General features: G+C 45.8%; 1 protein-coding gene across 14 annotated transcripts in view; it reads left to right on the top strand.

Annotated features, from left to right (window-relative positions):
• The window catches only part of DTNA (dystrobrevin alpha), a 225294-nt gene that overhangs the window by 76583 nt on the left and 125619 nt on the right, over nucleotides 1–23092 (top strand). Inside the window, exon 1 of one of the 14 annotated variants that reach the window (XM_083823456.1) lies at nucleotides 17667–21184. The exons of the other annotated variants lie outside the window; for them this stretch is intronic. The gene's annotated coding sequence lies outside the window, so the exon portion shown is untranslated. Of the gene's footprint in view, nucleotides 1–17666; nucleotides 21185–23092 lie in introns of those variants that run through there. 14 annotated transcript variants of the gene reach the window in all.

The following is a 23092-nucleotide window of genomic DNA, read 5'->3' as shown; positions in this document are numbered from 1 at the left end:
AGATGTGGCTTAACAGATGAGGTAAGGGCGTTGTCAGTACGTGAACACAGCAATCCTATTCTCAGCCCTAGGTTTGGGCTGCTCTGTGCTGGGTGACCTGACACGTTCAGGCGCTACCAAGCTGTGGGTCATTACCTGAGCACCTGGTATTCCTGCTGCCCGTGGGCCCACTGCCCACCAAGCTTCACGTGCCCTCTGCTTGCCCACTATGTTCTCCAGGACCCAGCTTGCAAGGGAAGTGAACAAACCAGACGCAGGATTTGCCCCACACTTGCTACTGGTTTGATCATGGGGACCAGAGGTAGGGAAATGCTGTTACTGACTTTTTTTCTTCTTGCTACCCTTTCTAAACTAAATGAATATAGCAATTACTGTTGTCCCAAGTGACATCTCCCAGAAGGTTTCTGTGAGATCAGAGACTATAGTGGATGTGTGACAGGCTTTCCTTAAAAACTGCCATGCAGCGCACAGAAGCCATACATATGGTTGGGTTACAGCAGTTTTAATTTTAGATAAGGGATTGGAAAATGTAGTTAGGGTAAACCCAGGACTGTGTAGGTTAAAACCAGAATGAAAGACGGAACTAACAAAAGTCTGGAGGCTACATCTTTATGAGACACCCCAGTTTTCACTCCCCCTCAGAGATCTATTTTCAGGTGTTGCCAGGAAGGAGAACACATAATTTATACCAAGATATTTCCCCTGGATTCTTCTTAAAGTGCAGTCTTCAAGATTTGTTGAAGTCAGGTAAATATACCTCAAGTTCCACTTCTACTTCTGCAGGTAGAAGTTATAATACTGTTTGTTCATAATACTGTTTATGTTAGTGAAAAATAAAGCTTAACTGCAAAAAGCTGTGTAAGCAACTCACAGAGTAGCACGAATGGGACGTGCGCAGCCCAGCAATGTCTTTGTAGAAAGCTGCACCACTCTCTGGTTGAGCGATGGAGGTCCTGGTCTGGTCACATTCCCCCTCTGGGTCCACCTGTTTCATGTGTCCCTGATGGCCAGGAGCCACCCCTCCTGGGCCAGCCATGCCGCCCCACCCCGTTGTGACGTGGGCCACCACCAATGTTCTGCTCACTGTGACACGGCCACCACATCACCAGGGCAGTGCCAGGAGCTGGTGGCTGCCTGCTTTGACATGGGCACCACATCACCGGGGCTGCTGTAGCACTGCGACATGGCCGTCACCTTCCACCATTCAGGCAAAAAGAAATAATCACGTAATAAAATAATAATAATCATCGTCATCAATTGATAATGCTAAGGAGGGGAATTAAGTAGCTGTAGAAGCTCAGGAAGGGTTAAAAGAGAATCAAAAGCGGCAGGTCCTGTCCACTTCCCAATTTTGAAGACTCGTGCTCCTGGCTGTTGCTGAGAGTTGTGGGCTTGAAGGCTAAGTTCTGGAAGAAAAATGCTTGTCAAGGTGGCTCCAGGTAATATTTCATACCTTTGGTATTAAAGACATCCGTGGGGACATCTCAGTGTGAACTGTAAAGACTCGCATAAAAAATGGTATTGTTTACCCGCTTTCTAACTTACCTACTGAAAAAGCCTCCTAAAGGCTGTCTGACTTCAGCACATCCTGACACTTGGAGGAGCTTTAAGCTTAAACGGGATTTGTCTAGCACATAGTAGTGAATTACTCTGCCTTTATATATAGTTTATATATGGCCACTAAAACTTCAGCTAATGCAGAAAAAAAGTATTTGAGAGAAACAGCAAGCACATTACATTTGATTCTGCATTGTTGTCCAGTTTGCTTCTTTTTTGCAATTTGGTACTGGCTTGTAACTTGCAAGTTTAGTGCTTGGGCTGCATTTTCCTTAGGGTTTGCCTTTCTCCACGTGTTGCAATTGAATTGCTGAGCCAAACCAACAAACAGGAAGAGCCTGAAAACAGGATTTTCAAAGTGAAGATAAAAAAGTTGCCGCGGGACGTATTTCCACACCTGAAGTCTCTTTCTGGTGAGGAAGGCTTGAGTCTGTTACTATTCAGGACATCCGAATGGTGTAGCATCCCAGACTGCTGAGAGGGATAGCAGTCCCTCTTGAAGCTGCTCGGCCTGTGTAGTCTAGGTAGGATGTCCAAGTTTAGCTTTGAAAGGCGCGTTTGTGCCAGGAGAAGAGGAGTCTTTGCTGGCTTAACCAGTAGCATAGCGAGGGATGGAAATTGGAATGGACTCCAAGCTCTGGTGGGCAGGCAGTGACCAAATCTTTTTACATGTGGCCACCATACAGGTTCAGATTTGGGAAGGCTTAGGAGCCAGTTGGCTGGGCTGTCTGAACTGTTTGCCCGAACCAGCCTTGTAACAGAAATCTGGTGCAAATCAGCCTTCTCAGGTACTCCTCACTTCTCTGTGCAGTGGAAATAGGTAGTTTTTCTGACAGTGAGAAAATTCAGTTTTTCAGTGTTGGAAATTAGTTCACAAGCCACACAGCTTATAAACCACTCAGCTTTTTCCTAGGAGCAGGGACTAGGCCTTGGTGCGTTGTTTTCAAGTTAAATGTTATCCCTCTGTACGGCAGAAGCCTGCTTCTTACGGGCTTGGTGTCTCCCGGGTGGACAGCAAGAAGGGCTTTCGGGAACGACTTCCCAGGGCGTTGAGAACTGATTGAGGGACTGTAGGCTTTTACTGGCAGTGCGTAATTGCCAGGCTCACTAGCTTACTCAATTTTTTTTTCCTGGTTGTGTGGGCGGGATCACACAGCAGAGACCCTCTCAGGATGTAACTCTTAATAATTAGGTGAGGAGGATTTCTCTATTAAAGGACAGATGAGAAATTTTTCCTTGTGAAAAGCTGTTTTGAGACAGCAAGGCAGAACCGCTAGGATGTCCACCACCAAGTGGTGCCTAAAAAATGAAAATTGGTTTTAAAAATGAATATTGCTTGAGATTTGGCTTGTGAAACAAAGGGAGCAGTGCATTAGCTGCTCGCTGCACAGAGTATCAAACTGGACCATAGAAGGAGAAGAGGAGAGTGCCATGGAAAATAAGTCTGTAGGCTGAGCCAGATTTCTTCCTGTTTTTGTGCACAAAAAGGTCTTGTTACAGCCATATCCTTTAAGCCCCGAGGAGACCAGATCCATAGCCAAGAATGGCTTTTGCATTTCTGATCGCATGCTGCCTCCTCCAGCAGCCTGTATTTTTCTAAAAATAATCCTGATTTCATACCTTAGCTGATGGACCTCCTAGCAGCCACAATAGACACAACCTCCCTGGAAAACACACAGTAATATGTAAAAGCACGGGCTGCACTGTGCACAGCTTCTGCAGAGGCATCCTTTGTAATTTGATTTGTGCTGGAGCGTAGCGAGCCCACACGGAGCCCTTGCTGCCTCCCCCAGAACAAACACGTCGCTGCCGAATACCAGGTATCTTACTCAGTGGAAGAACAAGCATTCTTTAAAACAAAGAAAATAAGAAGTCACTTGGCAAGGGGAAAGAAGGGATTTGTTTTCCTAGTCCACGGGGAAATCTGTCAGGCTGAACAGCCTGCAGCGTCTGCTCGGAGTGTGTGGCGGTCGCCAACAGCCGAGGGAGCATCCCGAGACAGATGTCAGCGTGAGAAGCGGGGAGAAAAGCTGCCCTGTGCTGCGGCACATCCCTTCTCGGCACCGGCCCCGTTCCCTGGCTCGTGCCAGGGGTTGCTGTCCTCACAGCTGCCCGGGCTGGCTCATTTATGTGTCTGGCTGCCAGGAAGCTCCCACGCCAGATCTGCTGCCGGAGGAGCAGCCACGTATGGGTACGGCCTTCGTGAGTGTTAAGAGCTTGCAAAAAGCTCTGGGGTGCTGCACGTGGATCCAACAGGGGTACAAAAGGTAGGTGAAATACGCCGATGCTAATCCAAGATGTGTTCCCAGTAAAGAGGCATCCACGGCTTGAGGACTCCCCTGAGGCAGAGGTGAGGTCTCCACATTTAACAGCAAGACAGAAAGAAACTGAACAAGTTTCCAATGCCTAGACTATTGCCTAGAATAAACAAGCTGAGTGGGAGGGGGCCTCGTCTTGATTTTATGGGAGAGGAAGTATTTCATTTAGAAGAAAAACCCTTGTCTGGATTGGAAGTTTCCGCAGTCCACCTGGTTGTCTAGACCGGGAGTTGCTCGAGGCCACGTGTGAGGAAGGAAGATTTCCTGCACCTGTCTGTGAGATGTGAGGGCAGCGGAGAGAAGAACCAGGAGCCTGTGTGACAGTGGGACGAGTGGGACCTTCCCACCATCAGCACGGACAGCTAATGGGATCCCTTCAGCCCCAGTGGTACAGTGCTTAACAGGGAAGACTGGCAGCGAGGAAATAAAGGCGGTGCAGCAGGTCAGTGTGAAGTACGTCAGCATCACAGGAGGAAGGTCTGCAACCCAGAATTCACAGCCGGAGGTGGGATCTGCCTCCTGCTTGTGCTGCACCCGGGACTGCCCAGGCTTGGCTGAGCAAACCCTAAAATGCACACTGGATGTGTCCGTACCCATAACGTTCCCTGGCTGATGGCTAAAGGGAGGGGGATAGCACCAAGGCAGGCTGCAGCCATACAAACGTTTGACACGGGAGTGAGCATCTCCATCGTGGAGACTGCTATTTCCAGCAATGCTGAAGCAAATAACAGAGCTTTGGGGCTCCCAGTGCCAGCCCTAGGGCACCTGGCACCTAGCGCCATGGGCTCAGAGACGGTCAAAAAGCACGTAGAGGGGAGCCTCCTGCACTAGTCATGAAGGCAGCACAAACCCTGCGCTGTGAGCTGGGGCTAATATGACATAAATGCGATTGTGTGGCGGTCTGGTCGCAGGTCAGGCCTGTGTCAGTCACAGGCTGCTTCTCGTGGTCTTGGCTCGGGAGTGGAATGGGTGGTTTCGAGCAGTGCACACAGCAGAAGTATCAAATGGATTAAAAAAAAAAAAAAGAAGAAAGGCTTTTCCTTCATCTTTTCCTGGGTCGTAAAACCAGCAATGAAACATGTGACCTCCCATATAATTTTAAGACTTTTGGCCATAATATAAGCATCCTAATGCTTACATGCCTAATCCTTCTGTGATTCTCTATTATCCTATGATTCTAATCTTCAGCATTACACAGAAGTCAGTGTGTCTCGGCACTGCTGTCCTTGTGATGCACAAGTTGACAGTGTATAAGTGGTCTGTTTTTGTCTCCCCATCCTTCATTTATAAGAGGTTTACCCGAAGAAAGTTGTCACTCTGAGAAACACAGGTGGTTTTAGTCCGACTTGCATTGTCTTTAGAAAACCTGCCTTTGGAAATGAGCAGCCAGTTAGCTTGGTCCTGCTGTACAGAAACACCCAGCAGCCAAATCAGTAAAATGCCTGTGTTTAGACTGGTGTGGATAAAGACCAGGGCCTGCTTGCCTCTCAGTGTGCACGGACTCAGTAAGCACTGCAGGCAAATGCAGGGTGTTTTTTGGAGAAGAATCAGAGTTTTAGTTTCATTGTGAAGTGGTTAAAGATTAGCGTAATTCTGCAGCCTTGGTGGAAGTAACAAGAACCTAATAACAGATCTCTGAATGGTATTTCTGCAGAGCCCGGGGGGCTGGGGCAAGGGGAAACCTGGTCTTTAAAAACAGCAGCACATGCTGCTTGCCGTAAGTTTGGAGTACTGAGGTAGTCGGTAGCCAAAGAGAGCATCTGAGAAGAAACAAATACAAATATTGTTGGTAAACAGAGATTTTTCCACAGGCTTCGCAGCTGCTTAGTTTAGAAGTGCAGTCTAAAGGGCTGTGATGGGTGAAACGGCTCGGGCTGTTGGTTCACGTCTTACCGTATTGTTGTTGAGGTGGGTGGGTTGGAAGTCACAATAAGACACTGTAAACTACTACAAAACCCCATAGTTTAAAGGTCCAATACAGCAATTTCAGAGCTGTGTTTATTGTTCTAGTAAATAATCTTTTCAAGCTGACAAAATAAACAAGAAAGAGTCCCCTCACCCCCTGCCCCGTCCTGTATATGCAACTAGTGATCGTAGCATGTACCTGGGTGAGTTGTTCGGAAAACCCTTGCCTTCCACCAGGAGATTATGCCTCCGTGTCATTTGGGTGAGGGTTAAGCGCTATTAACCACAAGGATGAAAGCTGGCGCGGTTGCCTTAGGGAGCCGGAAGGATGTTTAGACTTTTGGCTCACTTGATTTATTGCTCAATTATTCGACTGCATCCCAACAATTGTGCATGAGAAGCAGCGAGACCTATGCATTTCTTCCTGATTTGTATTAACAGCCTCCAGAATAACAGCCTGTGTTAGCAGCTGCTTTTTCCTTTTCATGTCTGGGAAAGCAAGGTTTGAAAGCTTTTATACTGTACGAGTGAGTTAGGGAGAGAAAGAAAGTGCCCTCGTCTCCAGCTCGGCCTTTATGTCCGGTTATGTGGGCTTTCACAATGAGCAGTGAACTCCAAGGCACGTTGTAATACTGGTTGCTGTTTTCTTGCCTCCCTGTTTGTGTGGCGTTTTGGAGAAGCTAACAGGCATGCAGCTGATGAAGGATCAAGGGCCGGGTGTTCATGTCTTTATGGTTTATCATGCAAGTGGGGGAAAGTCAACTGATAAGTCAGTTTCTCATGCTCTTCACAGCTGATATTTATTGTTGATGCTGGTGGGGGCAGTGATGGCTCTGGTTGAGAAGGAATGGTATTTGACAGCATGGAGCGACCCTGTGGGGAGACGTATTTTGTGTGTTGTACGAGATAAGTTAATTGTCACTTTGTGGGTTTGCATGGTGTGAGAAATGTAAAGTCTCAGGCTGCTGGGAGCAGACGCTGCAGATGTTGTTATGCGACACAAGGAATACATGAACTGAAACTTTGGAGAAAACATGCATTAAAACCTGAACTGTCGCCAGCTGGGTTTCCTAAGCAGCTCCAGAAATGACTGATAGGTTCATATGAACGTCAGTTAATGTCAGTCAATACTGCTATGATTCACAGGTGAGGTACACGTGCCTTGAGCAAAAAAGTTTCCTTTATAGCTGCTCACACCTTTCCTCTTTCTCCATTTTCACCATCATTTGCCTCCACTGTCACCCATCTCTTCTGCTCTGACCCTATCTGTCATCATTTCTTTACCTGCTACTCTGCCCTCTTCTTTCTTTTCCTCCTACCCGGTCTCTTCTGACTTCCCACACCCTTCTCCTCCCTGTGAGTCTCCTGGCTACTGCCATCTGCTTTGTCTTGGCTTGCTCTCCTCCCAGGAGGCATGGGGCTCTGGGGAATGGGTAGTCCTTCCCTCCCCTATCAGGGAGACTTCTCTTAAATGTCAGGCTGGTGCCGTTTGATTTTAGTTCAAAGAGTTCTAGCAGAAGTGGTCTGGCAAATGTCTGTCTTGGATATTTCCAAGCTCATTACCCATGTGATTGTTTTGTCACATCAGGCTCATAAATGTTTGTGTCTCCAGAAAAATTCAGTGAGATAGGATGTGCTGTTAATCCCATTTCTTAGGCAGGGGGCTGAGATCAGAACGAAGAGGGAATTTAGCCAGAGTCTCCCGAATTACGAATGTGTATGATAATGCCTTCTTTATGAATATGCTCTTTGTTTCAGTTTGCCTGGATGTTTTTTTTTAAAGCATGATTGCAGAAGATTGTTAAAAGTGGAGTGAACCAGCAGTTATAAGGCTGTTCAGCTTTAGAAAGGGTGACTATAAGAGGAGGAAGGAAGGAGTTCAGGAATTACAGAACAACCCTGTTATTAGAAACGTTAGTCTCAGTCCTCTCAGTATGCACATCTGTAGAAAATACTGTGATTTTTTCCATCTATCATTGGTTCAAAGCTAAGAGTAAATAACTCTTACTAACTCTTAACTCAAAATACCATACAGAGATGGATTCCTACAAACATACATCGTAAGAGCCCAGAAGTTAGGACAATTGCTTCTCCTGGTGGCATTCCAGTTCCAAGACTCCTAAGCTATGGTGACAGAGTAAGGGACCCAACATCTGTCTTCTCAGTCATCACTGGATGTCCTGACTACGGTGTGTGCGTGGACCTCTTCGAGGCTTTGAATCGAAATTCTACCATAGAACTGAGAAACCTTTCCAACAAAACTGTTATAAAAATAGGGTATGCAGGTGATGGGTGTTGTGTTTGATAAATCACCATTTTCTCATTACAAATTCCTGTTGGAAAAGGTCCCAGCCAGCTTGGCTTTTCACACTGTAAGAAATGTTCTCATCTTTTGTGTGCAAGTTTTGAACTCTGTTAGCCATGCTTGCTGAGTGTCTAGGCAGATAAGCTGATTTCAATTACCTTTCATTTGATTGCTTTCTATTTGTTTTCAGCTCAATGTCATTTAAAAAAAAAAAAAAAGACAACATTTACTTAAGATATCTGTACTGGATTTAGCTGTAGCAAAAGTAAGTGGATTTAATCACTGCTGGGGAGAATACAGGTCCAACTCCAACCTCCCAGGAGAATAAATCATGGGGTAAACAAAGATTTTCAGATGCTCTCAAGGGACACAGAGGCTGCAGTACTCCAAATAGTGCCAGGAGTGGGCTGACTGCACAGTGGAGAATAATTCTGATTCCCCTTCTCTCATTTGATTCGTTCTCCTTCCTCCCAACTATGTTAAGCAAGAAACATGGTCCAAACAGAAGAACTCCTAATAGAGCCCCCCATATGGAAAATCAGACCTACATGGGCTTTCTGATGCACTCTTTATGAACATTTAATTTCTAGGCTACATAAGGTATCCAAATGCCTAGCATATTCTCTGAAACTTGCCCTTACTATGTGTCTGTGTAGTGACAGGTGTTTTTTTTCTGAAACCAATTTCCTTCTGTAAACCAAAGGTAATGTACCCTATTATGAATTATGTTGCTCTTTCCATATTCCTTCAGACTTTACAGCTTGCCTCTCATCCCTCTCTGGAGCAGTTTTTAAAATAAATGTTGTCAGTGATATTAAAATATAAATAATAATTTGCTTTAATGTAAAAGTCACGTTTCATTCTGAAGTATTTATGCAAAGTATCCAGTGTGTTTTACTATTAAAATAATTTCCATACTGAGACCAACTTCAATGCTGCTGAACTAAAGATGAACAGTGGTTTTGGTATGGGGCTAGTTCGGGATCGGAATGTTCAAAAGAGAACGTGAAAAAGAGAAATCCACTGCTTTTCTTGAGCATGGCATAATAGAATGGGTTGGGTTGGAAGGGACCTCGGAGATCCCCTAGTTCCAACCCCCTGCCATGGGCAGGGACACCTCCCACCAGCCCAGGTTGCCCAAAGCCCCATCCAGCCTGGCCTTGAACACCTCCAGGGATGGGGCATCCACAGCTTCTCTGGGCAGCCTGTGCCAGTGCCTCACCACCCTCTGAGTGAAGAGCTTCCTCCTAACATCTAAATCTTCCCTCTTTTAGTTTAAATCCATCACCCCTTGTCCTATCCCTACACTCCCTGACAAAGAGTCCCTCCCCAGCTTTCCTGTAGGCCCCCTTTAGGTACTTGAAGGCCGCTAAAGGTCTCCCTGGACCCTTCTCTTCTCCAGGCTGAACACCCCCAGCTCTCTCAGCCTGTCTTCATAGATGAGGTGCTCCAGTCCCTCGATCATCTTTGTGGCCCTTCTCTGGGCTTGCTCCAACAGCTCCATGCCTTTCTTATGCAGGGGGCCCCAGAGCTGAACACAGTGCTCCAAGTGGGGTCTCATGAGAGCAAGGCAGAGGGGGGGCAATCACCTCCCTCGAACTGCTGGCCTCGCTGCTCTCGATGCAGCCCAGGATACAGTTGGCTTTATGGGCTGCAGGCACACATTGCCAGCTCATGTTGAGCTTCTCATAACCAACAACCCCAGGCCCTTCTCCTCAGGGCTTCTCTCAATCCATTCTCTGCCCATCCTGTATTTGTGCTTGGAATTGCCCCATCCTAGATGCAGGACCTTGCTCTTGGCCTTGTTGAACCTCATGAGGTTCTCACAGGCCCACTTCTCAGGCCTATCCAGGTCCCTCTGGATGGCATCCCTTCCCTCCAGCGTGTTAACTGCACCACACAGCTTTACCAACTTCGTTTTTAAAACTAAATAAATTAGGTGAATACAGTATTTTCAAAGTAAACATGAACTCTTCTGACATAGGTTCTTTGAAAACTAGTTTTAGATTGTTGTGTCTCTGAAAATTTTGTCATAGTTTGTCATTACAAGATTCTATCATAGGCAAAATAAACTGGTCAGGCTGATGCTACCTGAGGACAATCACGATGGATGTAGGATAACATTACTTATGCTGTAGGTTAGAGCTACTTGATGCCCTTCATATTTGCCCCTCTTCCAACACAATGTAAGAGATAAGTGTATTTCTCTAGGTGGTCTGCATTTTGGGCATTGCTTCCCCCACCCCAGAAAGCTCTCATTTCAAAATGCTGTAATCTTGCTCTCTTTCATTATGCATCTTTTCACCACAGTCGAATGATCTGTCATCCCGATGCTAGCGTCATGACCTGCCCGTATTTCGGGAGGGCTGCGGTTTCTGCAACGCCTGCTGCCTGGGCTGCGCAGGCAGGATGGCCAGGAGTCCCGGCTGCCTGTCAGACAGACGAGCAAACGCTTCATTTGCATTCTTACTCCCGAGTGCTGGCTGACTCTCTCTCAGTGCTAGTTAAATTAAAACTCTTTTAATCAGCTGCAGCTGTCTTTAACTTGATTACTTTGAATACGATTTCCCATCTGTCTTCGCCCAACGTTTATCTGTAGATATCTTAATGATATATGTAAAGATAGGTAAGTACAATATCCATTTTATCCATATTTACACAAGTGCTTCCGTTTGGAGGTCAGCGCTGTGATTCATCAGTCATTTCTAATGCTTTCGAATCCCAAGAGGGCAGAATCACCTCCCCTGGCCACGATGCATTTATCTCATCAGGTCACCAGGGTTTTGTCCTGCAGTGCCCATCGTGGAAAATCATCCCTGAGGCCAGGGAGTTGCTGGTGACCTGAAGGGCTCCGTCCTTTCTGCTCACAATTTGAAATACAACAGGGATTCTTGTGCATCATAACCATCCTCTCCCCCTGGTACAAACATCCAGTGACGTAGGATTTCTTTTGTCCAGAATCGCTGAAGAGGTGCTTTAGGGCAATGAATGAGGTGCAGCTTGACAGTGGGATGAGTACAGATGCTGCTTTTAAGGTGTTCAGAGCTGGCTAAGGAGAAACAGATCCCAGGAAGCTCGGATAAGTATGGGATTTGAGGGTATTATAGGGGTACTTTAAGACTTTCATTGCAGTGAATGGTAGTAGAGAGAAATCCTCCTGTCATGCTTGATGTTTTGTTAGTTTACATCCAGAAGAAAGGAGAGATTAGGGGTTCTTGCATGAACAGGGGGAGGAATTCCAGCATGTAGCAATGCCCAGTGGGCAGAGATTCCACAACACCTTTTAAATTCATGTGTCAGGTATGCAGGAGCCAAACTGCTGGGTTTCAGAGCACTAGCCTGGGGACAGGATGCTCTCCTGTCTTCAGAAGAGGCTGGATCAGGGAGGGTGTAGGTCAGGGAGCAGGTCAGCATGTCCTCCAGCTCCCATTCAAAGTCAAGATTTCAGTCTCTGTTTCTTGGGTGTGAGGCAATGAGTATCAGGGTGCCAGCCTCTCTTCCCTCTGGCAACATGCGTGTGAAATAAAAGATGATTTCTCAGAGAAGAGACAGGAGAGAAGTTGCATGGGTTTTTATACTGCATGTAATATTGCAGAGTTCTTGTCTTTTCAACAGCTTCCTCCTGGAATGCATCTTTTGGTGCAATTAGGGAAACTGGAGGATGCACACAAACTGAGACATGATTAGACATAGCTCATATACCAGAAGATTGACAATCAGTGCAAGAAGATAACAGCACCCATGAGTTCAGTGGCATGTCCTAAGACACCTATAGATGAGACATTTCACTTTTGCTACAGATAGCAGTCCTTCATGTGGTTCTCAGCTCAAAATATGGAGGCTGGGAGAGCACCAAACACTGTTTTAGCTTGGCCGGGGAGTTTTGGAGGGAGGGGAGGGAGGGATTGATTGATACGGTTTTGAACCTCATCTGTAACTTAAGCCAGAAATTAGTTTTCAGCTCTTTTTGTTTTCAGGGAAAAATGGGGACCTAAGTATTGCCGTATGTGGGATTTTATAAATTGTCTAACATTGTTATTAGAACTATTTTGATAACAATTCTCTTGGGCTCATAGATAAAGGTACCTCCTTGCTATGGTGATTGTTTGGTGTAAATACCAAATGTTGCTCTTGAAAGAAAAGCAGCTGCAGTTAATTTTAGATTTAAAAAAACAGTTATAAAACATCGCCAAATTAAAGATTTTAAACTGTTTTTAAGAGAATGCCTTTCAACTTCCCAGCTGATATCAAAAGTAGAACTTAAATTAACTACAGTGCAATTGCTAAAAATCATTTGAGCACATTGTTTAAAATTTAATGAAGTTCAGTGACAATTAGTTAAAACTACTGTTTCACTTGTATGAATGCGGCCTGGGGTGATGCTGCATTTCTAAGTGATCAGGACCCCAATCCAAAGGATTGTCACCTGAGAGTCACGACTTGTATTTGAAGCACCGTGCAGCTGCGATATGGTTATTGTAAGACTTGTGCAGGTTTCCTCAGGAAGGCAGGGACTGTTCTGCCTCTTCTGTAATCACCATTACTTTTTTGCTTTCTGCGTGGGCCTCTCCAGAGCAAAAGGCTGCTTATCTTCTCAAATGGAGTGGGAACTTGTTTTTTTGTGCAAAAGCACTGGGAGATGATTGAATTTGTTTTCATTTGAGATACAAGTAGGAAATGGATCCAGCCTGCCAGAGCTGGAAACAGAATGTGTTAACTCTTACAGCCTTTCCTGTCAGAGCCCCTTATGCCAAAACTCATTGTGGGATGTTTTTAGGGGAATCAACGGGATAAATGTCAGGAGATGACAGACAAGATGGCTGGCTTCAGCCTTACTGTGTTCCCCAGAGCCTTGGCTCCACCTACACACCCAGGTGAATTCCCCAGTGACCCAGTCAAGGGGCGATACCTCTCCTTCACGCTTCATATCCTACTCTCTTAACCTCTCGCCCACGTTTTCCACCTCCTTTTAGCTGGGGCTGACAGTCCTTCTGTGCACTGGCAGTGGGGGGGGCTGCTAAGTGTTGGGTCCTGCACTTGGGGTACAACCCCATGCAGCGCTACAGGCTGGGGGGAGAGTGGCTGGAAAGCTGCCCAGCGGAAAGAGACCTTGGGGTGCTGACTGATGCTCTCTTGAACATGATCCGGCAGTGTGCCCAGGTGGCCAAGAAGGCCAACAGCATCCTGGCTTCTATCAGGAATACCATGGCCTGCAGGAGCAGGGAGGTGATTGTCCCCCTGTACTCTGCTCTGGTGAGGCCGCACCTTGAGTACCGTGTTCAGTTTTGGGCCCCTCACTACAAGGACATCGAGGCCCTGGAGTGTGTCCAGAGCAGGGCTACGAAGCTTGGTGAAGGGCCTGGAGCACAAGTCCTGTGAGGAGAGGCTGAGGGAACTGGGGTTGTTTAGTCTGGGGAAGAGGAGGCTCAGGGGAGACCTTATTGCTCTCTACAGTTACCTTAAAGGAGGCTGTAGCGAGGTGGGGATCAGGCTCTTCTCCCAAGCACCAAGTGATAAGAGGAAATGGCCTTAAGTTGCACCAAGGGAGGTTTAGGCTGGATATTAGGAAAAACTTCTTCACTGAAAGGGTTGTGAAGCATTGGAACAGGCTGCCCAGGGAAGTGGTTGAGTCACCATCCCTAGAGGTCTTCAAGAAACATGGGAATGTGGTGCTTACAGACATAGCTTAATGGTGGACTTGGCAGTGCTAGGTTAAAGGTTGGCCCAGATGATTTTAGACGTCCTTTCCAACCTGAATGATTCTGACTCTGTGCTGCTGCTGCCTCTTGCAGCCACGCAGTGGAGAGGGGTGGGCACAGGAGAGGGTCCTCCAGGTGACCTCAACAGACAGATGTGAAACCATTTGGCCATTTTAGATGTGGGAATAGGGTTGTGGCAGTAATTCTGAAGTCTCTTTCAGGCTTCATGTCTGAAGCTTGCCACAGACTGTTTCCCTGAGGAGGCTGGGAACCCCTGTTGGACTACATGAGCAAATCCTAGCCAGAAAGCACTGCTATGTCCCATGCAACTCTCCACCCATCTAAGTGAGAGAAGTCATGGATATTATGGATGAGGCCTCAGCATGTAAACCTGGAGCTCTTTGGACATTGGTATGCATAGTAATTAATTGCACAGCCAGATGGAGGGGTTTAGATGCCCATTTGCCCACTTCATGTAATCACATTTTCTTTAAAGGTTTCTCTAGAAAGGCTTTTACATTTATTGCAATACTATTCCTCGTACTTATTGTTCATCTTAATAGCAAACACAGTAATACTAACACATTATTGTAATTGGTGCTGATGCTGCCCTATTTAACATCACTTCTTTCTGAGTAGCATTAGATTTGCTGAATCCATCTGTTTTTTATTTTGTTAAATTAAAAAAAAAAGACACATGAGCATGTTTTCAAAGAGACAGAGAAAGAGGGAAACCACTACATCCCAGTGCATTAATTTAAAAAAATGCAAATAGGCCTATAAATGAAAATCAAAAATTGTTGGTTTTTTTTTGATAGTTGCATCTCTGTCAATGCAAGATTTATTGGTTGCCAGTCCTCCCAAGGCTTATGAATATGCTTAATTGGGCTCACTGGATTCAAAAGTGGTGTTTCTTGTGCTGTGAGGAGCAGGGGCTCAGGAGCTGGCTCCTGCGAGCCTTCACATCACCAGCTCTGGATTCCCCTGCGTGGGGGCACCGTGACATCAGGCAACACGTTTCTTCAGCGATACCTTCTTTCCTAGATGTGGTGCAGGACACTTTGAAGACAGAGTGTACATGCGATGTGCCTGCTTGAAGTCAGCCAGCTGATACCTCTGCACAATATGAGGGGCTAAATGACAGAAGCTTAAGGCTGGAACAGAGGGACGTAGATGCACCTGGCTTGTCCACGATGCATGCAGAGACCAGAGTGCCTTGGCCAGCACTAACAGCAAGGTGGTGGGGCAGGTGACACAAGGCCCAATCCGTGCTCCAGGGTTTCTCTGAAGTCCATGCCTGAGTGTGGGTTTGGATCCGTTCAATAATGCTGGGAGGGATGAGATCCTGCGAGCTTAGCTCTTCTCCCTGGAAGAAATTCTTCACTCAGAGGGCGGTGAGGCCCTGGCACAGGCTGCCCAGAGAAGCTGTGGATGCCCCATCCCTGGAGGTGCTCAAGGCCAGGCTGGATGGGGCTTTGGGCAGCCTGGTCTGGTGGGAGGTGTCCCTGTCCATGGCAGGGGTTTGGAAATAGGGGATCTTCGAGGTCCCTTCCAACCCAAACATTTCTGTGATACTATGCTAAACACACAGGGAAATGGCTGGCTTCATTCAAGTAATGAAGAGACTGAAGCATCTCAGGTACCTTATTGCCTCCAACTGATTTTCCAAACATATTAAGGCAAGGTGGTAAAAAACACAGAAGCCTATTGGCAAAGCACTATAAGTGAAAGTGTTTGAGGTAAGATAATAAAGCAATATATGAAATTGCAGCAAAATCTCCCTCATTTTTTACCTTCAAAAATGTAGATGGGCCATGAAGTGTAATCAAATATTAAAGTAAAAGTTAAAAATAGTTTCAGTTACTGCTGCTCCCTTAATCTTTTGTCCATATTTTTATTTCAATATTACTTTTCTATTCTAAGTTTCCCTTTCTTCTGCTATTTTATTGAAAAGCAACACAAACAGAAGTGCAAAGTGCTGCTCAAACCATACAGAAAACAACAAAATCAGAAATTATTTATTTATAGAATTGTTTTATTTGAAATCATTTTAAGTATCACATAATAATAGCACATTTGAAAGTCATAGAAGTGTTATTTTAAAAAAGAAAGGTTGATTATATCTTTTAAGGACTGTTCATAGAAGTACTGCAGTTCTTTGTAGTAAGGAGCACAGTCAAACAGAGCCCCGTGCAGATTATTGTTGCTTGAGGGCAAAATAACCTTGATAGCGTTCGCAGAGGCATGCTGTTGCACCCCACAGCAGAAGGCACATGCTGCCTAGCAGCAGGGTAACGCTGCAGCAAGCTTGAGAGGACATATATAAGAGCAGATAGGTAGGAATTTGCTCTCATTGCCATGGTGTTTGGACACTGTTTACTTCACTTATCGGCCGAGTCCGAGTCTTTGCCTTTCTTCTGGAAACCTGCAGCCCTAACCTGCAGCCAGGTTCAGCCGAAGATAGGCAGTCTGGCCCCAGTAGCCTATGGACAAAACTTTCACTGATTTTTTTTTTTTTTTAATAAGTTTTAAGACATTCATGGCTGAGGAGGAAAACCCCCAGACAAGAAGCGTGCATTAGCTGTTCAGCAGTGCCCCAGGGAGCCAAGCACCCACCTTCGCGGGGGCCAGGCTCTGCCTCCAGGAGCCCTGCAGAGGTGGGTGCTGCGTGGAGGATGCTGCCACTGCTGCTTTCCTCTGTCTGATGTGTAGGGCTTGCTTCCCCTGATGTCCTTAACCTAACTTCAATGGCAAGTGCCAGACTTACGCATATCAATTTTAGCTTTTCAGCTAGTAACATCATGGTACTATTTTCAGTGACTTTAGCTCTGTTATGGTGGCATTACCACCAGCGAACTACTGTCGTTAAAAGGTTGTTGCCATACCCTTCGTATTCTGAAAATAAAATATCCTTGTCTACCTCTGGCTGACTGGTTAAGTCACACTACAGTGCCCCTACTTGTTAATTTTCTCATGAAAGGCTCAAATCCTAGGGTTAATTAAAGCGTGGAATAAGTATCTAGGGAGGCATATATAAATGCTAACAGGATTCCTATCCATATCTGCAGAGAAAAACATCACCATGTATAGTTTATGCTAAGCTAAGGACAGAAAATCCTTAAATCTTTTACAAGGCAGAATTTTATATATTTTGTGGCAGCTGTAGCCTTAAAAAAAATAAATAACAAACCCACACAAGATTTGATAACGATGATACGTAAATGTATCCCTAATAATCGCAGGGATTAAGCATTGCAGAAGATTGCATAAAGCTTTGTATTTACAGGAATCTTAATATCCGTTCCTATCAGAGGAACCTGCATCAAGGGTCAGAAGCGAGGAAGGCTGCTGTGTCGGATTGCAACTGCAGGGGAAATTGGAGCGATCAGAATTACTCACTGATAGCGTAATCTGGCCAGTGCCTCAGGTCAGGACATTGCGAGGAAGAACTCCATGATCCCTTAGGATGGGCAGGCAGAAGTATTGCGATGGATAATCAGAAGTATTGTTTGGCCTCTTGCCTACGAGCCCCCAGAGCATCAGCTGGCACTCACCATCCACCCCAGCACCAGCACCAACGCAGGAGCAGCTCAGAGGGAAGGGTGCCACATCCCAGTCTCCACCCTCCTCCTTGCCTGGCCTCGATTTCCCCCCAGGGGTGTTTTTTCTATACTGACTTTGCCCTCTTTGGTTTATGGCGTTTACCTGAGGGGAAATAAATGGGTGAAGTGATGCTAGAGCTTCTGAGGGGAGCCCTCATCGCTGGGCGCTTTGGACCACCCTGGAATAAGGGGATTCTGCTGAGGGTCCCTCCTGCCCCCAGCTCGCATGAATTGTGTTCTGTGCTCCTGTAACTGATCTTTTAACGTTTCTAAAGAGGGTAGAGTTTGTCTACTCGAAGCAGAGCCTTAGGAGGTGCACTGATACCATCTGCTTTATGCACCCAACTTGGATGCGATTCAGAGGAGAGCGTTGGGAGCAGAAATTCCCTGCAACTTCATTGCAGAGAGGCAGATGTCACTACGTGGGCAATTCAGGTCATTCATGTCAGATTCCCAAAATAGCAGATAGGCAAATTCAAATTGTCTGCTAGCTTCACCTAGTCCACTGCTTACATCTATTTGTGTCTTGAAGGCAATTTATCATCTCCCTGCTGAAAGAAGCTTCTGGCCTGTGCAGGGCCAGAAACATCCACGGGGCTTTCAGGTGGGTGGCAAGAGGCCGGTGGTTGGGCTGGCTTAGCCCAGAGGGGGTTTGAGGCAGTTTAAGCTATGGCCCTTGTGGGAACATGCTGAAAGCTAAACAAGAAACAGGTTTTGAATAAAACACTCTCTGCTGGAGTTGCACTGTTCTTCCAGCTACTGCAGGCTGGGCTCCTCCAAAAAGAGCCAGTTCTTGTAGGAGCCAGGCTTTGCATTTGTTTCGCATGGCTTGGACATCGTAGAAGGAAGAGAGCCCCCTAGAAAGCTTTAAATAGGTCAGCAGCATTTCCGATGGGCAAGTGTTTTGATGGCAAAGTGGCCGTTCATCTTAGAAGCCCAAATGTGCTCGATGAGGTCCCTGTAAGGCAGTCCCTGGGCAGAGGGCATTTAGGGAAAGGCAGGGTCACCTTCCTGTGAGCCTGTTTGACATGGGCTTGGTCTAGCCCTGCGTTTCCCAGGGAGTGGGAACTATTTCCCATTAACTGACTGTTCCAGAACAATAAGCACACCACCTTCAAGCCCCGCCGGCCCTTCCCTTACAACAGGAGGCACCACCTGGAAGCTGGTTCCCACCTTCCTGAGGAGCACGCTCCGGGTGCTTACCTCTGTTCAGATATGAAAGGGTTCGGCGCCGTTCCCCAGTACCAACAAGCATGATTTCTAAAACTGGCTTGCTTTTCCTGCAGCTCCCCTGAAGTTTGCTGCAAACCCCCAAGGGTGAAGGAGAACCGGGCTTGGGGGGGGGCAGCACAGCAGAAGAGATAAACTCTGTTAAGGCATTAAACTGTGAGCGCCACAGGAGTCGGCTTTTAGCCTTGGGGCACCCGAGCAGGCATGAATTATTGAAATTACGGCTCTGGTAATCTTCGTGTTGTCAGCCTGCTGCAAGCAGCTAGCAGGGGCTGCCTGCCCCACGTCCTGCGAGCAGCAAAGCCCTCTGGTCGGGTAAGGGGGAGCTGAGCTGGGCTTAGTGTGCGGCTTCGGCTCTGTGATCTGGGTTATCTGTTGGTTCAGACGGGGGATGTTCCTCTTCAAAAGCTTGCGTTCATTTCTTTTAGAACATGTGACTTCCTTTAATAATCCATTAGACTCCCCTGGTAGATTTTTTTCCCCTTCCTTTCCTTTATATATATATATATATACATATATGTGCATTTTGGTCTACACACAAGTAGAGCCAAGTCATTAAAAGCATCCAGGAAAAACAGTAACTTTAGTAGACACGCACAGAAGGTTTGCTTGCCTCTTGTCTTTTGGTTTTTGTTTTTGTTTTCCGATGTTTTGTGCGTAAAGTGCTTATCACAGAGTCTGCAAACAGCTATATAACAACCGAGGCTGGATCCCATTACGCAGCTTTAGGAAGTGTTTTATGGCGTGTTCTCCTGATAGTGAGAATTCGGGGGAAGAAAATTCATTGTATGCTAACAATTAAGAAGATACGAGTTGGGTAATTGTAGGAATTGTTCTGAGGAGAATCCTCTTGCGCCATGTGTTTTGTCCCTCAATCCAGAATGCCAGACAGAATTTTACAAATGAATAAATAAATACCTACTTCAAGGCAAAGTAAGACGATGACTCCAGAGCCTGCATTGCTGTTTTCTGTCTTCAGGGGTCTCTTAGGACAGCCGTGGCTCTGAACGTCTACAAAACTGGGGATCTGTAAACTCCGAAGCCAGCCTTCGCTGGCTTTTATGAAAACAGGAAAAAAATATTGTGAAATAACCTGGACAGAGTTTGACTATAATCATAAAACAGTAGGAGAATTAATTAGTATGTATGATTTTATTTTTTTCTTTATTTTGGACTTTTAACAGGGTAGGTCAAGATCCATGACAGCGGCAGCTGGTTTCTCTTCCTTTGTCCTATTCGGACAAGTGGAAATCTGAAGTTTTGATGACAGAGTTGCAGAAATACATTTTTACTTAGGGCATTTTTGAAGCAATGGTATCTTTTACACCTCGACTAGACTTTGTATCTTGGAGACATTATTAAGTTATTTTGACTCAAAATGCCTAGCAGGTTTTGGGGAAGGCTAGTTGCTGGGAAAACCCCATGAGAAACCCTTCTGAAAATACCGGCACAGTTCTTGTGACACGGATCGGGTCGCTGTCAGCTCAGTCACTGCTCTTGAAGAAGCTTCCTGCAGGGGAAAGGCCTGGCTCCTCTGCCCTCAATCCTTTTCTGCCTGCTGAAACTGCTGGGGGAAGCTTACCCTGCTCTCCGCAGTAAGACTTTGTTCTCAAAGGTGCAGTTGCAAGGTGATAATTCATGTATTCCAGTACACTTCCCAAGGCAGGCTTTGAGTGATAATATTATACCATCTCAGCAGTGCAAGAATTCATTTGAAGCTGGAAAGCATCAATGTTTAACTCCAGAAACTCTGCTGTGGTTAGTGCTCATGTTTAATGCAGTAGGGCAGCACTAGTAATGATTGTTGAGCATTTTCCAGATAAATACAATTCTGTTCCTCAAGCACACAGTTTTGTAAAACTTTTCCAGGCCGAGGAGGTGGAAGTGCATGCCTGTTTTGTTTCTGAACCTGGGGTGTGTCACCTGTACTGATCACGCAGCTATACCATTGCATTTCTGCCTGCCGAGCACGATCCTGTGCTTGCATTTCCTATGGCAGTAGTGACCTGAATTTTGAAACCAGTCAATGGCAGGAGCAGAAAAATAATGATCAGCTGTTTAAGGGATCAGTGATGATTTCATACCTATTAACTCATTTGTTCTCTTAAAAATGAAACCCAAATCCCCTGAAGTAAAATGCAGAGTTTAATTGTGTCTTTCTTTTTAGTCTCCTTCGCAGCTTAGCTCTCGTAAGTGGCATGAGTCTGTCTGGACTGGGTTTGCTGCACAACCCTAACTTTCTCTGGGTGAGTGGACAGGGAAAAAAAAAAAAGAAAAAAAAAAGAAAAAAAAAAAAAGAAAACACAACCCCTCCCCAAAACTTTTTGTCAGTCTTTTCTGTCACAGCAGCTGGATTCATCGCTGCCAAGGCAACACACCACATGATGAGGTGCATTAGGTTGCTCCGCGGAGCACGAGGGGGAAATGAGCCCAGCGCCCTGCTGAAGGCAGAGGTTGCTCTCAGCTGCTGCTGCAGAGCTGGGCAAGGCCAAGGGCTCTGGTGTCCGGCACATGTTGTGCTCAGAGAAAGGAGCGGGGGCACGTGGCTGAATGAAGCAGCAGAAGCAGGTAAGCATCGATTAACCTGAAGCCTTACCTTCCTCCCTGCGGCAGTGGAACTTCCCGGAGAGTTTTCTCGTAGTTTTTCCGAGTTCTGGAAAGTTACTTTGCTCATGTGGCGATGTGAATATGTTGTCAGGTATTTAAACTATTTGCGGGATTCTCTTAGTGCAGAGAAGCAAATCTTAGAGTTCAGGAGGCGGGTGCCTTCAAATCAATGCAGACGTGTATGGAGATTCCTGCTATTCTGTCAGCTTTGCTTTGAGATATTGGACAAATTTTGGTTTTGTTATTATCTGCACAATGGTTCGGAACATCTCTCATCAGTCCGGAATTTTTTATCAATACCTTTATCTACTTAGGCATTTTTTTATCAATGCTTTTTAAGATTCTGCTATCTTTAGTATTTATTAACATTTCTTCCTTCCTGATCAGTGACATCAGTGCCTCCGAGTCTTTGGAAACGAATTGCTGTGCAATTTCCTTCTTCAGATTTTATGCTGCCTCCTTAAGTCTGTAGCTTTTGTAGTGCCATTAACCAAACTTCAATGCACTTGTAAGGACGTGAAAGTGGAAACTGTGCCACAGTATATTCTATTTTTTTCCCTGTTAACCGTTCATTTGCATACAGGTAAATAGAAATAATTACCTTCATCATTGGATTTATCTGTTTGTTCAGACCCATATCAAACTCAAAAACAAGATCTATCCTCCATGTTCTCTATTCCCCCCCCCCTTTTTTTTTTTTTTTTGGCTTTTTCACATAACCAGGTTAAATGGGACAGGCTTTCAAGTAGCATCCATCAGGTGAAGGAAGACGGCTGTACTGTGGAAAGGGAGTAACTGAGGGACAAAAGCAGCACTGAGGAAGGTGGACAAATTGTCTGAAGTTCAAGTTAGATAGTTCACTACTTTTCCTGCTTCCCATGAGGGGTTTCCAACATTTTGAATGCTTTCTGTTACTTAGAAACTGTTTCCTTCTAACCATTGGGCTCCTCTTTGCTTCACCAAATAGTTGCTTTTCTCTCCTGACAGGCTAAGAGATGGTGAAGAGCCTCAACCTTTGCTCCTTAGATGGCTCTGCTTGTATAGATAATAAAAGAGTCTGAGGCACACTGCACTAATCAGATACTTTTAGCGCTGGTTTAGGGGCAGCGGTGAGGCTTAAGAGTCATGACTCCCAGCTTCTGTCAGAAAGCACAGGTTGCACACGTGTGCGTGAAGCTGCTCCATGTCAAAGGCTCCAACGTACTTCATGGTAGATGGATATAAAATATAAGGAAAGAGTAGCCTGGCTCTTCACTTTTACACCAAAACAACAGAGTGCAAACGTGCAGGGTTTCTCCACTGCTCTAAGTAAAAGCTTTCAAGCAACCTTTTTGTTCCTCCAGATGTACTTACACCCCTGGCAGTCCGGTGTTTAAAAACCCTCATTCTAACTGCAGGCAAACTGGAAACTTTCCTGTGGAAGCCGGTGAAGGTCAGCCTGCCCCTCCTGCTCGCCCCTGCTAGTGGCAAGCAGCGGCAGCCTGAGTTATGGTATAACTAAAACGAGTCTGAGTGGTAGGCAACTTTGCCACAAGCAAAGGCAACATGTACTTTATGCCATGCTGCAGGGAGTAAGTGGTCAGAGCTCAGATTTTATGTAATTAGTTGATTTTATCAGAGGTGAAGAAAGAAGCAGCCAACCCTGCCCGTCAGCGTAACGGGAGAGAATTTGTGAAAGTGCAAAACCGAGCAGTCTGTTTATAGGACCAGAATGAAACAGGTTTATAAGGGGTTGAATCAGGATTCTTGAAAATGAGAATTTTATAGGGGTGGAAATCTTTGAAGGGGAAGATTAACCGTGTGGGGGAAAAGTCAAGCAAAGTAGGACTGTGATTTAGCTCTGATTCCACCAGTTCAAGCAGAGCAAGG

This window comes from Anser anser (genome assembly GCF_964211835.1).
Source record: "Anser anser genome assembly, chromosome: 2".
NCBI lineage: Eukaryota > Metazoa > Chordata > Aves > Anseriformes > Anatidae > Anser > Anser anser.
Note: the sequence above shows the minus strand (reverse complement) of the source record. Positions and strands in the feature narration are given on the sequence as shown.